Source organism: Aedes albopictus, chromosome 3, assembly GCF_035046485.1.
Source record: "Aedes albopictus strain Foshan chromosome 3, AalbF5, whole genome shotgun sequence".
Lineage (NCBI taxonomy): Eukaryota > Metazoa > Arthropoda > Insecta > Diptera > Culicidae > Aedes > Aedes albopictus.
The window spans coordinates 298,788,429-298,801,181 of NC_085138.1; the positions used below are offsets into that span (position 1 = coordinate 298,788,429).

Here is a 12,753-nt window from a genome sequence, read left to right on the forward strand (position 1 = left end):
AAGATGGTAAAAGCACCTGCCGAGCTGTCTGGGCGTGAAGATGTTGGAAAATTGGACGTGCGGTTAAGCACAACAAAAATTGCTAGCGCGCGTGCCGCTAATACGACTGCATCCACTTAATCTCAAGGTAAACATAACGGCTGAGCATTCAATTAATTAAGGCGACCGTTTACTTGTCCTTGGTCTGAATCGAACGTTCAGTAGCTACATGCAACGGTTCAATGAGTTCATCATTAAGAAATTGTTAATGGGTCAACGTTGTAGGTATGCGAATTTTTTTTTTGTTTTTATTAATGTGTATTTTAACTTATAGCTAATTCTACACTTCTCTATGCGAAAATTGAAATTTAGTAAATTGAATCGGGAACAAGAACAAAGCTTTTATTATTCATATTATCGTTCAAAAAAACTATGCCAAATTTGGGTGCGATTGGTTATTTTTTCGAACGAATTTTAGTTAAACATTGTAACCGATGATGTTAAAATATAGCCTTGATGTGCCAAAAACTTATAGTTATAACGTATAGATCACCTGAAGGTGCGCAATAATAACCATGTAAAAGAGTAACATCTACAAAAAAAAACTCACGTTTTGGCTAGAAGTACCAAGTGCATTACATTTTTCACAAGAGTGGGATCGATGTGCGGTCTTGGACAAAGTTTTCCGCATATCCTAGACGTAACCGGCTTGGGCAAATAACTGGGTGGAAGTAAATAGGTTCAGTAGATGAACTCTCCTGATTAGCACTGATCCGGATCTGAGCTCAGCCCCCATAACGGCCTGTGCCAACCCTCAGGTGGCCTCCCTGTTTGCATAGATAACCAGGATCATGGACGACTACTTCATTGGCAGTGATAGTGTCTCTAAGGGGAACTCAATATCAATGAGTACAAATCAAGCCTAACTTTACCAAACACCGTACACCCGAACCTCCATTTAGGTAACGAGTCGGGACTGCCTAAATAGCATTTTTACCTGAATGGATTCATTACCTAAATGTATTCTGTTCATAACCTAAATGGATTTCAAGGTTGCAAAGAAGTTTGAGAAGGCCAAATGGCTTGCAGATGCAAAAGGGGAGGGGGTCAATGCTTTCAGATTTAAAAGTGAGAGTGTCAGAGGTTTTTCAAGTGAGTTTTTAGGGGGGGAGGGGTCAGAGGCGTTTCCAAGCGTTTCAGGGCGTTTCAGAGGTATTTTAGGGGGCTCCAGAGGCTTTGAGGTGCGTTTTACATAGATTTCATTTGTGTTTCAGAGGCGTTTCAGGCGTTTATGGTGCTTCAGAAACTCTTAAGTGATTTTCACGGAGGTTTCATGGGGTTCCAGAGGCGTTTCAAAGCGTTGCTAGGTGTTTCAATGCGTTTAAGGGCGCTTCGTGGCCTTTCATAATATTTCAGGAAAATTAAGGGTGCCTTCAGAGGTTCGCAGGTGCATTCCACGGAGGTTCCATAGGGGTTTTAGAGACGTGTCAAAGCGTTTCAAGGCGTTTCAGGACGTTTTAATGCCATTCAGGGCGTTTCAGGAGGTTTAAGGGGGCCTCAGAACCTCGCAGGTGAATTTCACGGAGGATTCATGGGGATTCCAGAGGCGTTTCAATGCGTTTCAGGGTGTTTCAGGGCATTTCAGAAGGTTTTCGATTAATTTGAGGGGGCTTAAGAGGATCGTAGGAGAATTTCAAGGAGGTTTCATGAGGGTTTCAGAGGCGTTTCAAAGCGTTTCAAGGCGTTTCAATGCGTTTCAGGAGGTTTCACTTGGGTTTAAGGCTTCAGAGTATTTCGGGTAAATTTTACGGAGGATTTAGATGGATTTCAGAGGCGTTTCAATGCGTTTCAGGGTGTTTCAGGGCATTTCAGAAGGTTTCCGATTAATTTGAGGGGGCTTAAGAGGATCGTAGGAGAATTTCAAGGAGGTTTCATGAGGGTTTCAGAGGCGTTTCAAAGCGTTTCAAGGCGTTTCAATGCGTTTCAGGAGGTTTCACTTGGGTTTAAGGTTTCAGAGTATTTCGGGTAAATTTTACGGAGGATTTAGAGGGATTTCAGAGGCGTTTCAAAGCGTCTCAAAACGTTATTTATAAAATAAATAATAAAATAAATTTATAAAAAATTGAATATTTTTTCTTAAAAACGCTATATTTTAGGAACGATGCAAATTACCTTGGGGAGTTAAGCTTTTTCGATCGAAAAACGTCAGATAAACACGATGGAATCAAAATTTTAAAAATCAAAATATACGTATTTTGAGAAAAATCGATTTTTAGTTTTAAAATTAAAAAATATGATATCTGGCAACACTGTATCGAAAAAATAATATTTTTTCTGGATTCCCTGAACGATTTCCTTGAAAAAAGCCGAAGGTCGAAAATGTGTAGGTGCAATCGTTTCAATGATAAAAATAAAAGAAAGAGAGGATCATTTTCATATCGGCCAAAACGAGGGGTGCTGCCACGGGCCGAGGGGTGATCCGATCGGCACCAAAATTTGGATTTTTTTCTTTTTCCATCTAAACAAATGTTTCAACCAAATTTGGTTCAAATCCGTGATGGTCGGTTGCAAGTTTTCACATTTTCTCGGTCACTTCATATGGAATGACCCATAATGCGTTTCAGAGCGTTTCTAAGCGTTTCAGGAGTTTTTACAGGGATCTTAGGAGGCTTCAGGGGCTCTCGGGTGAATTTCACTAAAGTTTGAGGATTTAAGAGGCGTTTCAATGCGTTTCTGTTCGTTTCAGGGTATTTCAGGAGGTTTCACAGGGGTTTTTGGGGGCTTCAGACGCTCTTAGATGATTTTGCCGGAGGTTTTATAGGGGTTTAAGAGGCGTTTCAAAGCGTTTCAAGGCGTTACAGAGCGTTTTAATGCGTTTCAGGGCGTTTCAGGAGGTTTATGATGGGCTTGAAAGGGTTTCAGAGGATCTCATCCAGATCTCATTCATAATGTTCCAATAGATCACTGATTACACTTGTATATCAGATGACCTTAATTCCAGAGTGTTCTCGGATACTCCTATACAATCATAGAACTCACCACTTGAGAGAATATAGATGCCTGAGGCTGTGTGAGTATAAACTTCGTTCAAAATGCTCTTGGATACAACTAGTAGCCCTCATAGGTTCGATGACCTATACTCAAGAGAGTTCTTGGAGACCCTTAAAGATTCTTCGAACTCAAAACTTGATAGATCATAGTTACCTGAGGTTGTTCGAGCATGAACCATAGTCGTAAATTTCTTAGAGACAACCAAATAGTTAGTAGATCCGATGACCTATTCTCAATGGAGTTCTTGGAGATCCCTAAACTGACAACGAATTCACCACTAGACAGCATATAGTTACATGAGGCTATATAAGCCTAAATTTCACTCATAATGCTCCAATAGATCACTGATTACGCTTGTATATCACATGGCCTTAACTCAAGGGAATTCTCGGATATGCTTAATAGAACATACAGTGTATCAAACAATTGTCCGTACAGTAATTTTTTGGTCAAAATAATTTTTCATTTAAATGTTTATAATTTTTTATACGTTATGCAAAAACGCTGAAATTTTGACCAATTATAACCCATATATTAAAGCTAAATTGGTAAAATTTTGAGCGAGAGATCCAATAAGTTTTCTGAAAGTTATAGAACTTTAAGCAAAACTTATAAGATTTTTGAACACATTTTCAAAACATTATATCTCAATATGTACTTGATGAAACTTTTTCAATTTTTTTTTTGTGTAACAGCTTATACCTAAGGCTTTCATATGCAGCTTCGTTTGAGGTTTTATATTCACTACAAAAAATATGAAAAATCTGTATATGTTCAGAGTGTCATTTGGAAATTTATCATATTTTGATCAATAAAAGTGCCAAGTGTTTTCAACTTTTTTAACATTTTTATACAGGACCTACTAAACTACATATGAAGAGTAGGTCCTATGGATTTTTCGTTCAGTCAATGCACTTTTATTGGTGGAAAACGTTTGGCAGATTATATGTGCAAAATATAGTAAATTTTTAAACATCGTCAGCTACATAAGCACATTTTTCATATTTTTTGTAGTGAATATAAAACCTCAAACATAGCTGCATATGAAAGCCTTAGGGTTAAAATGTAACATATAAAATATGGAAATAAAAATCATCGAGTACACATTGAGATATAATGTTTTAAAAATGTGTTCAAAAATCTTTTAGGTTTTACTAAAAGTTCTATAACTTTCAGGAAACTTATTCGATCTCGCTCAAAATTTTACCAATGGAGCTTTAATATTTAGTTCATGATTGGTCAAAATTTCAGCGTTCTTGATTGACGCACAAAAAAGTTAACATTTGAATGAAAAATTATTTTGACAAAAAATTTGCTGTACGGACAATTGTTTGATACACTGTAGGTTCGATGACCTATACTCAAGAAAGTTCTTGGAGACCCTTAAAGATTCTTCGAACTCAAAACTTGATAGATCATAGTTACCTGAGGTTATTCGAGTATGAACCATAATCGTAAATTTCTTAGAGACAACCAAATAGTTAGTAGATCCGATGACCTATATTCAATGAAGCTCTTGGATATCCTCAAACTGACAACGAACTCACCACTTGACAGCATATAGTTACATGAGGCTATATAAGCTCAAATTTCATTCATAATGCTCCAATAGATTACTGATTACGCTTGTATATCAGATGGCCTTAACTCAAGGGAATTCTCGGATATGCTTGATAGAACATAGATGCCTGAGGCTGTATGAGTATAAACCACATTTTTAATGCTCTTAGATACAACTAGTAGCTCTCCCCTCGTAGATTCGATGAGCTATACTCAAGGGAGTTCTTGGGGAACCTCAAAGAATCATTGGTAGATCCGATGACCTATACGCAAGGAAGTTCTTGAAGATCCTCAAACTGACAACCAAACTCAGCACTTGAAAACACACAGCATCAAGAGGCTGTGGAAGCATAAATTTCATTCATAATAATTTTATAGTTCGCTGATTACGCTTGTAGATCAGATGACCTAAACTCCAGGGAGTACTCGGATACTCTCAAACTTTTAACCCTTAATCACTCCATAAACGTCCCTTAACTCCTAATTCTGCTTTTTCCCCGTAAACCAACTTTTTCTGTAATCTTGAGTACTCCAACTGCTCTGAAGATAATCAAATTCCCTTTAGGTAACGTTGCCTAAATAAAGGGACCTAAACAAATTTTACCGAAATGGATCCTACCTAAATGGAGGTTTCAGTTATCTAACAAAATTCACAAACGGACAAAATCGAAGGGGAAGTTCGCTGCTCCCATAGCAACTCATACATTGAGCATTTCGGAAACGTGAAAAATCCGGGTATTTTTTCACAAATCATCCCCAAAGGTGAGTGATACTAGTAGTCCTCAACAAAATTCAGCGCCTAATGTGAAAATCTGTTCATCTGACGATTTACCTTGCAGCGTTCGACTTGGAGTTGACCATTAAGTTTGAAGAAATACCTGCAGTGTTTTGGCAAACTTCTCCCCATTGTTAATCTTCACCAGTGACCTCTACAAGGTGTTCACGAACCTCTCTGCTTGACCGTTGGACTGTGGGTGATACGGCGCTGTCCGAAGGTGATGTATTCCAGTCTCTTTACAGAACTCTGCAAACTACTCCGACGTGAACTGCGATACGTTGTCTGATACCACATTAACTGGAACTCCGAACCGAGAAACAATTCGTTCAGGAATTCGGTGACATATGACGTAGGAGAACGAACTATTTTGACTGCAGGCCATTTGGTATGTGAAACGATGACAAACGACGACAGTGAAGTCAATATGGATTCGCTCCAATGGATTAGACACTTGTGGCCATGATTGTAGAGGAACCTTCCTTGGTGTCTTCGCATGAGAGGCTCAGTTGTTACATTTCTTGACGAAGTCTTCTATTGCGTTGTCTATTTTCAGCCAGAAAACATGACTACGAGCGATGGCTTTCATTCTTTCGATACCTGGGTAACCTCGCTGTAGAACGTTCAGAATGCGCTGGTGTAAGCTGACCTGCTATAACCAGGCGATCCATGACACATCCTTTCACAACCGTAAGTGCTTCAGGGTATTGCCGAACACGTTTATCTTCAATGATGACTGCGCTTGATGGCCATCCATCCTGATTGAACCGAATTAGGCTCAGTGTACCAGTTATGGCTATAGTACCTCAAATTCGCCATAGTTGATTTTCAACCTTTGAAGATACAAATCAACAAGAAAAAAATCGTGAACAACAGATCACGATCACAAAAGATGATTGCAATCATTCAAACTTCACAATTTGCTCAAATTATGGTAGAAATAAATCATTTTCCTTAACTCTTCGGCCTCCTTGCACCCTATTTCGCTATAGTGTACCAGTTATGGCAACTCCCATAAGGAATGCATGTAAATAGTGCGAAGTGGAACCCAAATTAACAAATGTGTCCATAACTGGTACAGGGTTCCTATCATTGGCACACGCCGTAATAAATACTAAAAGTAGTTTTGGCTCCGTTTTTATATTTTTCCTGTAAAGTATGAAAACTAATCATTCATTTGACTTATTGTTTACATTCGTCGGTCTTCTTCTTGTTTTTGAGAAATAGTTTTTCTTAGGTGGTGCGATAACTGGTACAGGCACCCTACTTCTAATCTAATCTAATCTAATCTAATCTAATCTAACACAGACGCAGCCAGTACAAGAAAGCATCCTGGAAAATTTTTGGGTTAGATTACGCCCAAAAATTTTTCTTGTCAGTATTGATGCTTGCGGCATATCAAAAATATGACACAAGCATCAAAGCGGCCAGGCCTACTGCGTCGTGTTTACCGCAAAGATGATTCTAGAACTGTCTAGATTTTAATAATAAATTATAAAAATCGAAGCAATTCTAGAATCTACAGGGGAGGAAGGATGCGTGGACATACCGTACCAAACGCTCCGATAGTTTTGTTGTTATATGATTGAGCAATTGTTACCAGTTTTATTTTTCTGTTGTATGTTCGATTTTAACTTGTGAATATTCTCACAAGTTTAATGTGCATTTATAGGGTTCTTCCATAACTCAGGAGAAAAATAGCCCTAGCAACCAAAGCGGTTGCATACTTCCAGGTCATTTCTAACGATAAATGACTGCAAGACAGGCAAACGGTTCCTAGCACGGACATCAAAATGCAGCCGTCTTGCATTAAAACCCGATTCGGGATGGCCAATTAGGATTAGTTTTCCTAGACAAAATTAAGCTATGAACACAGAACAAAGACTGTTAACAAGAATGCAGATCAGGCATACAAAACACAAACTCCAGGATGACTGATGGACCTAGAACAAATACGAAACCTCGTCATCCTGTGATCGTAAATTGTTGCCCAATAGGGTAGCAGGCCAAATTTTATGTTTAGTGTTGTATTGCATGAAAATTTATGTTTTGTGAGTGTCAATTTGTGAAATCGTGCATTATTGTGCATTTGTAGTGTTCTGAGTTATTTTTCCCAGGGCCAAGTGAAAAATAAAATAGAACATTTGGAGGGTTCTATGTTATTTCACGTAACATGGCGCCCAACGTGGGGCCCGAACCCACGACCCTGAGATTAAGAGTCTCATGCTCTACCGACTGAGCTAGCCGGGCTCTGTGATAGGCCGTCCGGTATCCTTGGTTGATTCCGTCAAGGGGCTTCAATGCTCTGACTTGAGTCTGGTAAGCAAGGAGGGCTGATTGGTAACCAGCATAAGCCGGCGCTAGCTCGCCGAGGGCTCGGTCGATCGTGGCGTAGTCGGCTGGGGTTTGCCGCCGGTAATTTTGCTGCAACCAGCTAATCGCTGTGACCGCCACTCTTGTCGCCCGGGTTCTGTCCGCGTTGGTTTCCCCATTTCTGGCTAGCAGGACATCCGTATAGTGGTCACTCAGTAAGACCATTCCCAAATCAGTCATCCTGTATGTACGCTCGTCGGTGATCAAGAAGGCGCTGTACAGCGGGAGGTTGCCGTACACGTCCCCGAGAGCAGGTCTGGGTCGGACGGACTGAGTAGTGGCTGCTGCTCCAAATCGCAGTTGTCTCCGCATCGTCCTGGGCGAAGTGCACCGATGTTGATCCTCGAGAGGCATGATGAAGATGGGTTAAAGTGTCAATAGTGCTTTTTGTGTGATTTTTCCGAGTTGATGGTCAACCCCGCTGCCTTCAATCTTCGTGCGATCTCTTGCAATAGCGCCACATGCTCCTCAAAAGATTCGGTTGCCAGTATGAGATCGTCCAGATAAACGAACACTTTAGGTTCTAGATCTATGAACAGATGGTTCATCAGGCGCGAGAGAGCCTGACTGGCCGTTGATAGTCCAAAGGGAACAACCGTAAATTGGTAATGGCCACGTTGAGGGATTGTGAAAGCCGTCTTTTGCTTCGATCCCTCTTCTAAGGGTATCTGCCAAAATGCTGACTCAAGATCGATCGAAGATAAGAACTTCGATCCACTTAGGTTGTTGACGATAGAAGCGATTTGTAGTATGGGGTATGCTTCCTGGACTAGTACCGAATTCAATTTTCTGGCGTCCAAGCATAGCCGCATGGACCCGTCTTTTTTCTTGACGGCAACTGTGGCATTGTTCCACGGACAGCACAGTGCTTCCTCAATTACTCCTAGCTGCAGCATTCTGTCTACTTCTTTATTCAGATCATCTAGCACAAACTTGGACATAGGATAGTATTTCTGCTTGAACGGAGGGGCGTCGCCGGTATCGATTTTGTGGCGGTAAAGGTTCGTTTTGCCTAGCCGACCTTGATTCTCGGATGTTGGGAAAGCCTGGATTGTTGTTTGTAGCTCTTCTTGTTGACGTTCTGTTAAAGTTTCAACGATCGATTCTTTTGAATTCAAGCTACCTGTGATACTGCAGATAACAGGTTTTATCCCGAATTTATCCCAGAAATCCATTCCCAGGATCAGTACCGGTGGCATGGATTCGATGAAAAGCATCGGCAGTATCCGGTTCTTGTTGTTGTAGGTGATTGGGTCGTGAGAGTAGAACGAAACGGCATGCGGAGAGTTATCCGCTGTCCTTACTTCTCCTACGACTGGAAATTTGCGAAGACCCAGTTCATTGGCAATTTTGGACAGGGAACCTCCAATGACACTGCAGGTTGCACCACTGTCCAGGAGTCCTCGTAGTTCACGTCCTAATACGGAAATTGAAGCGTAAGGTCGGTTGTCATTGTTGATTGCGTTGATACATATAGAATCCGCCTTTTTGAAAGCGGGAATGCTGTTTAGTAAAGGGACTGCGGTCTTGTTGGGAGATCCTACACCCTTTATTGTGGGTTCTCCCAACTCCGGTTTCCCGGAACCTGAGAGGCGGTATTGACATCTAATTGTCTCCAACGAAGAATGCAGGCCTCGCAGTTCCGCGTGGTGCATCCCTTTTTACCGCAGCTGTAGCAAAACAGGAAGCGCTTTGGGTTAGGGCATCTAGGGTAAGTGTGACCCGGACTATCACATTGCCAGCATACGACGGCCGTTGCTAAGTCTCTGTTGCTGCTTCCTCTTACAGGAATTTCCAAAGCGCTGTCCGCTGGTCTTGCCCTCCAGCTGTTTTGTGTTCGTATCGCGTTCACCTCATCACCGCCACTCATTGCCAATTCATTTTGAAGGGCCATGCCCTGTTGAAATGCTTCTCGCTCTGCGATATTCCCCAAATCTAGATCCTCCTCGTTGTCTTGGTTCAGCTCTATCATGTTAATTTGTGCTGGCCCGAATGGTTGTCTGTTCATGGGGAAGCGATTCACGTTGTTGACTGGATTACGTTCGATTCGATTGGCTGCTGGTCGCTGAAAAACTGGGAATTCCGGTCGAGGGCCTGGTAAACGCGCCGTGGTAGAGGCGCGTCCCCGAATTAAATAGGAGCGAGAAACTTCAAAATCCTTACAAACCGATACTAATTCTCGGACGCAACCAGAGCGACAAGAGTGGCGGTCACAGCGATTAGCTGGTTGCAGCAAAATTACCGGCGGCAAACCCCAGCCGACTACGCCACGATCGACCGAGCCCTCGGCGAGCTAGCGCCGGCTTATGCTGGTTACCAATCAGCCCTCCTTGCTTACCAGACTCAAGTCAGAGCATTGAAGCCCCTTGACGGAATCAACCAAGGATACCGGACGGCCTATCACAGAGCCCGGCTAGCTCAGTCGGTAGAGCATGAGACTCTTAATCTCAGGGTCGTGGGTTCGGGCCCCACGTTGGGCGCCATGTTACTGAAAAACCCACTGTGCTGTCCTTATAGTAACACAGGTATTGAAGATGCGATTGCTTATGTGTAGATTATTTTAGGTTAATTAGATAGGCGTTAAAGATAGTCTCTTGATGATTTGTCACCTTAATTGGTGTGGCTTGAGCTTCTTTATTATTTTGATGCAGTTACCGTACCGTTACCGTTAAGTAAAAATAAGTCAGGTTAAGTTAGGCTAGAAGTTAATCAGCCTTTTCAATATCTTACCTACAAACAGCCTTACGAAATTTTTGTGGATGCTTTGCAATCATCCACAAAAATTTCGTTCTCCGTTGGTGAAGGTTGTGTTACCAGTTTTATTTTTCTGTTGTATGTTCGATTTTAACTTGTGAATATTCTCACAAGTTTAATGTGCATTTATAGGGTTCTTCCATAACTCAGGAGAAAAATAGCCCTAGCAACCAAAGCGGTTGCATACTTCCAGGTCATTTCTAACGATAAATGACTGCAAGACAGGCAAACGGTTCCTAGCACGGACATCAAAATGCAGCCGTCTTGCATTAAAACCCGATTCGGGATGGCCAATTAGGATTAGTTTTCCTAGACAAAATTAAGCTATGAACACAGAACAAAGACTGTTAACAAGAATGCAGATCAGGCATACAAAACACAAACTCCAGGATGACTGATGGACCTAGAACAAATACGAAACCTCGTCATCCTGTGATCGTAAATTGTTGCCCAATAGGGTAGCAGGCCAAATTTTATGTTTAGTGTTGTATTGCATGAAAATTTATGTTTTGTGAGTGTCAATTTGTGAAATCGTGCATTATTGTGCATTTGTAGTGTTCTGAGTTATTTTTCCCAGGGCCAAGTGAAAAATAAAATAGAACATTTGGAGGGTTCTATGTTATTTCACGTAACACAATATGTGAATATATAATTGATTATGTCTATATTTTAAAAAATTACCTGTATTGACCCTGTAAAGCAAAATGGTAATTATTTTGTGTTTGTACAATACTGTTGTACAAGGCTGTACTGTTGCTTGTTTGTTTTGTTCTTATATAGGGAAGAGAAACCATCTCGTCAGGGGCTCCGTTTAGGGCACCCTTCCGCTATAACTCAGTCAATTTTTAATCAATTGACAAAATTTAATGAACGCAGTGAGATACGTAGTATCTAGTCTTGTTCAAAAATTGAAGTCAATTCAGTTAACTGGCTGACCGAAGTTACGGCGAAAAAGCAACCAAAATAGCAGCCCAAATGGCTCGGCATCCCAAACACAAACACATCGTATATCATAGGTAAGACTCAAATATAGAATAATGCAACCGGAACTAACTCACCGGTATCTGCGCAATCTAAAAGCAGGAAAACCCTTTTGTGCATAAGGTCCATGATGGGTATCATTCGGTAATTGCACTCCTGGCTTCAGCAAATGTTGTCCGGAAATTCTTGACAACTCACCGCAAAACCTTGAAACTTGTGAAGTCAGCAAACCTTGGGGCGGCTTTCCGAGCGTTGTGTTGTGTTTGAAATAATCCGCTACCACAGCAACTTGAAAGGTGTCTTGAAAACCAGCTCCTCTACAGCCAATTCAAAAACTTTACAAACACTTTGGAAAAAAAAACAAGATTTTTCCGCAGAAAATGACAGAGCAGCCACATTCCACGTCTTCACTTTTTCACAGCACACTTCGATCTCCTTGATTGAACCGAATTACTTGCTGAAAAACTGGGCAGACGTACGTTGTTGAACCATTTGGAAGGTTAGGTATAGATAAAACTCCAGCAGCTTCGTCTAACGGATTTTGAATATCCCCTTCCAACTGAACAGCTGCAATGATGAAATCCTTGTCCAGTTTCGTATGGTTGGTGAACAGGCCGGCGTGATAACACATCAGCGTTGCAACGTATTCAATATTGAAGTCGTAGCACAGCAGAGTTAACGCCCATCTTTGCAAACGGTTTGCTGTATGCAAAGGTATTCTTTTCTTTGAACCGAAAATCCTCAGCAGTGTTGGTAATCGGTTTGTAGCTTGAGTTTTCGTCCAAGGATCATGCCGTGAAATTTGGTAAGCGAAAATCAATGCTAAGCCTTTTTTATATTTGACTGTAACCAACTTCAGCTTGAGTCAAAGTACGGGAAGCGTGAGCGATTAACTTCAAGTTTACATCAGGGAATCGATGCATAACGACTACTTCAATAAACGATTTTGATGCGTCTGCAGCAATGATGATTTCCAGTTTGGGATCATAGTGCGTTAGTAGTAGAATTGACTTCAAAATGTCCTTAATCTTCTCAAACGCATGTTGGCACGTTGAAGACTAGTTGAACGAAACATCCTTCCTCAGAAGCGCATCGAGGGTCGTCTAAATTGATGCATTCTCGGCACAAACTGTTAATAGAAGTTTACAGCGCTCAGAAAAGAACGTAGACTGGTGATAACGGTTGGTATTGCGGGCATCTTGACTATAGCTTCAAACTTCGCAAAAGCAAAGGTCAAGGGTGTGTACTAGTGCAGCTTTTATGCACCTCCCAAGTGGTCG

The 12,753-nt window shown here is 41.3% G+C and overlaps 1 protein-coding gene and 2 non-coding genes across 4 annotated transcripts in view; 2 read left to right on the forward strand and 1 right to left on the reverse strand.

The window, feature by feature from the left end:
- Positions 1-12,753, forward strand: part of LOC109405268 (uncharacterized) — a 314,995-nt gene that overhangs the window by 211,887 nt on the left and 90,355 nt on the right. The window lies entirely within an intron of this gene.
- Positions 7,543-7,615, reverse strand: Trnak-cuu (transfer RNA lysine (anticodon CUU)). The gene has a single exon. It is a non-coding gene; the product is annotated as a tRNA-Lys (tRNA).
- Trnak-cuu (transfer RNA lysine (anticodon CUU)) lies at positions 10,146-10,218 on the forward strand. The gene has a single exon. It is a non-coding gene; the product is annotated as a tRNA-Lys (tRNA).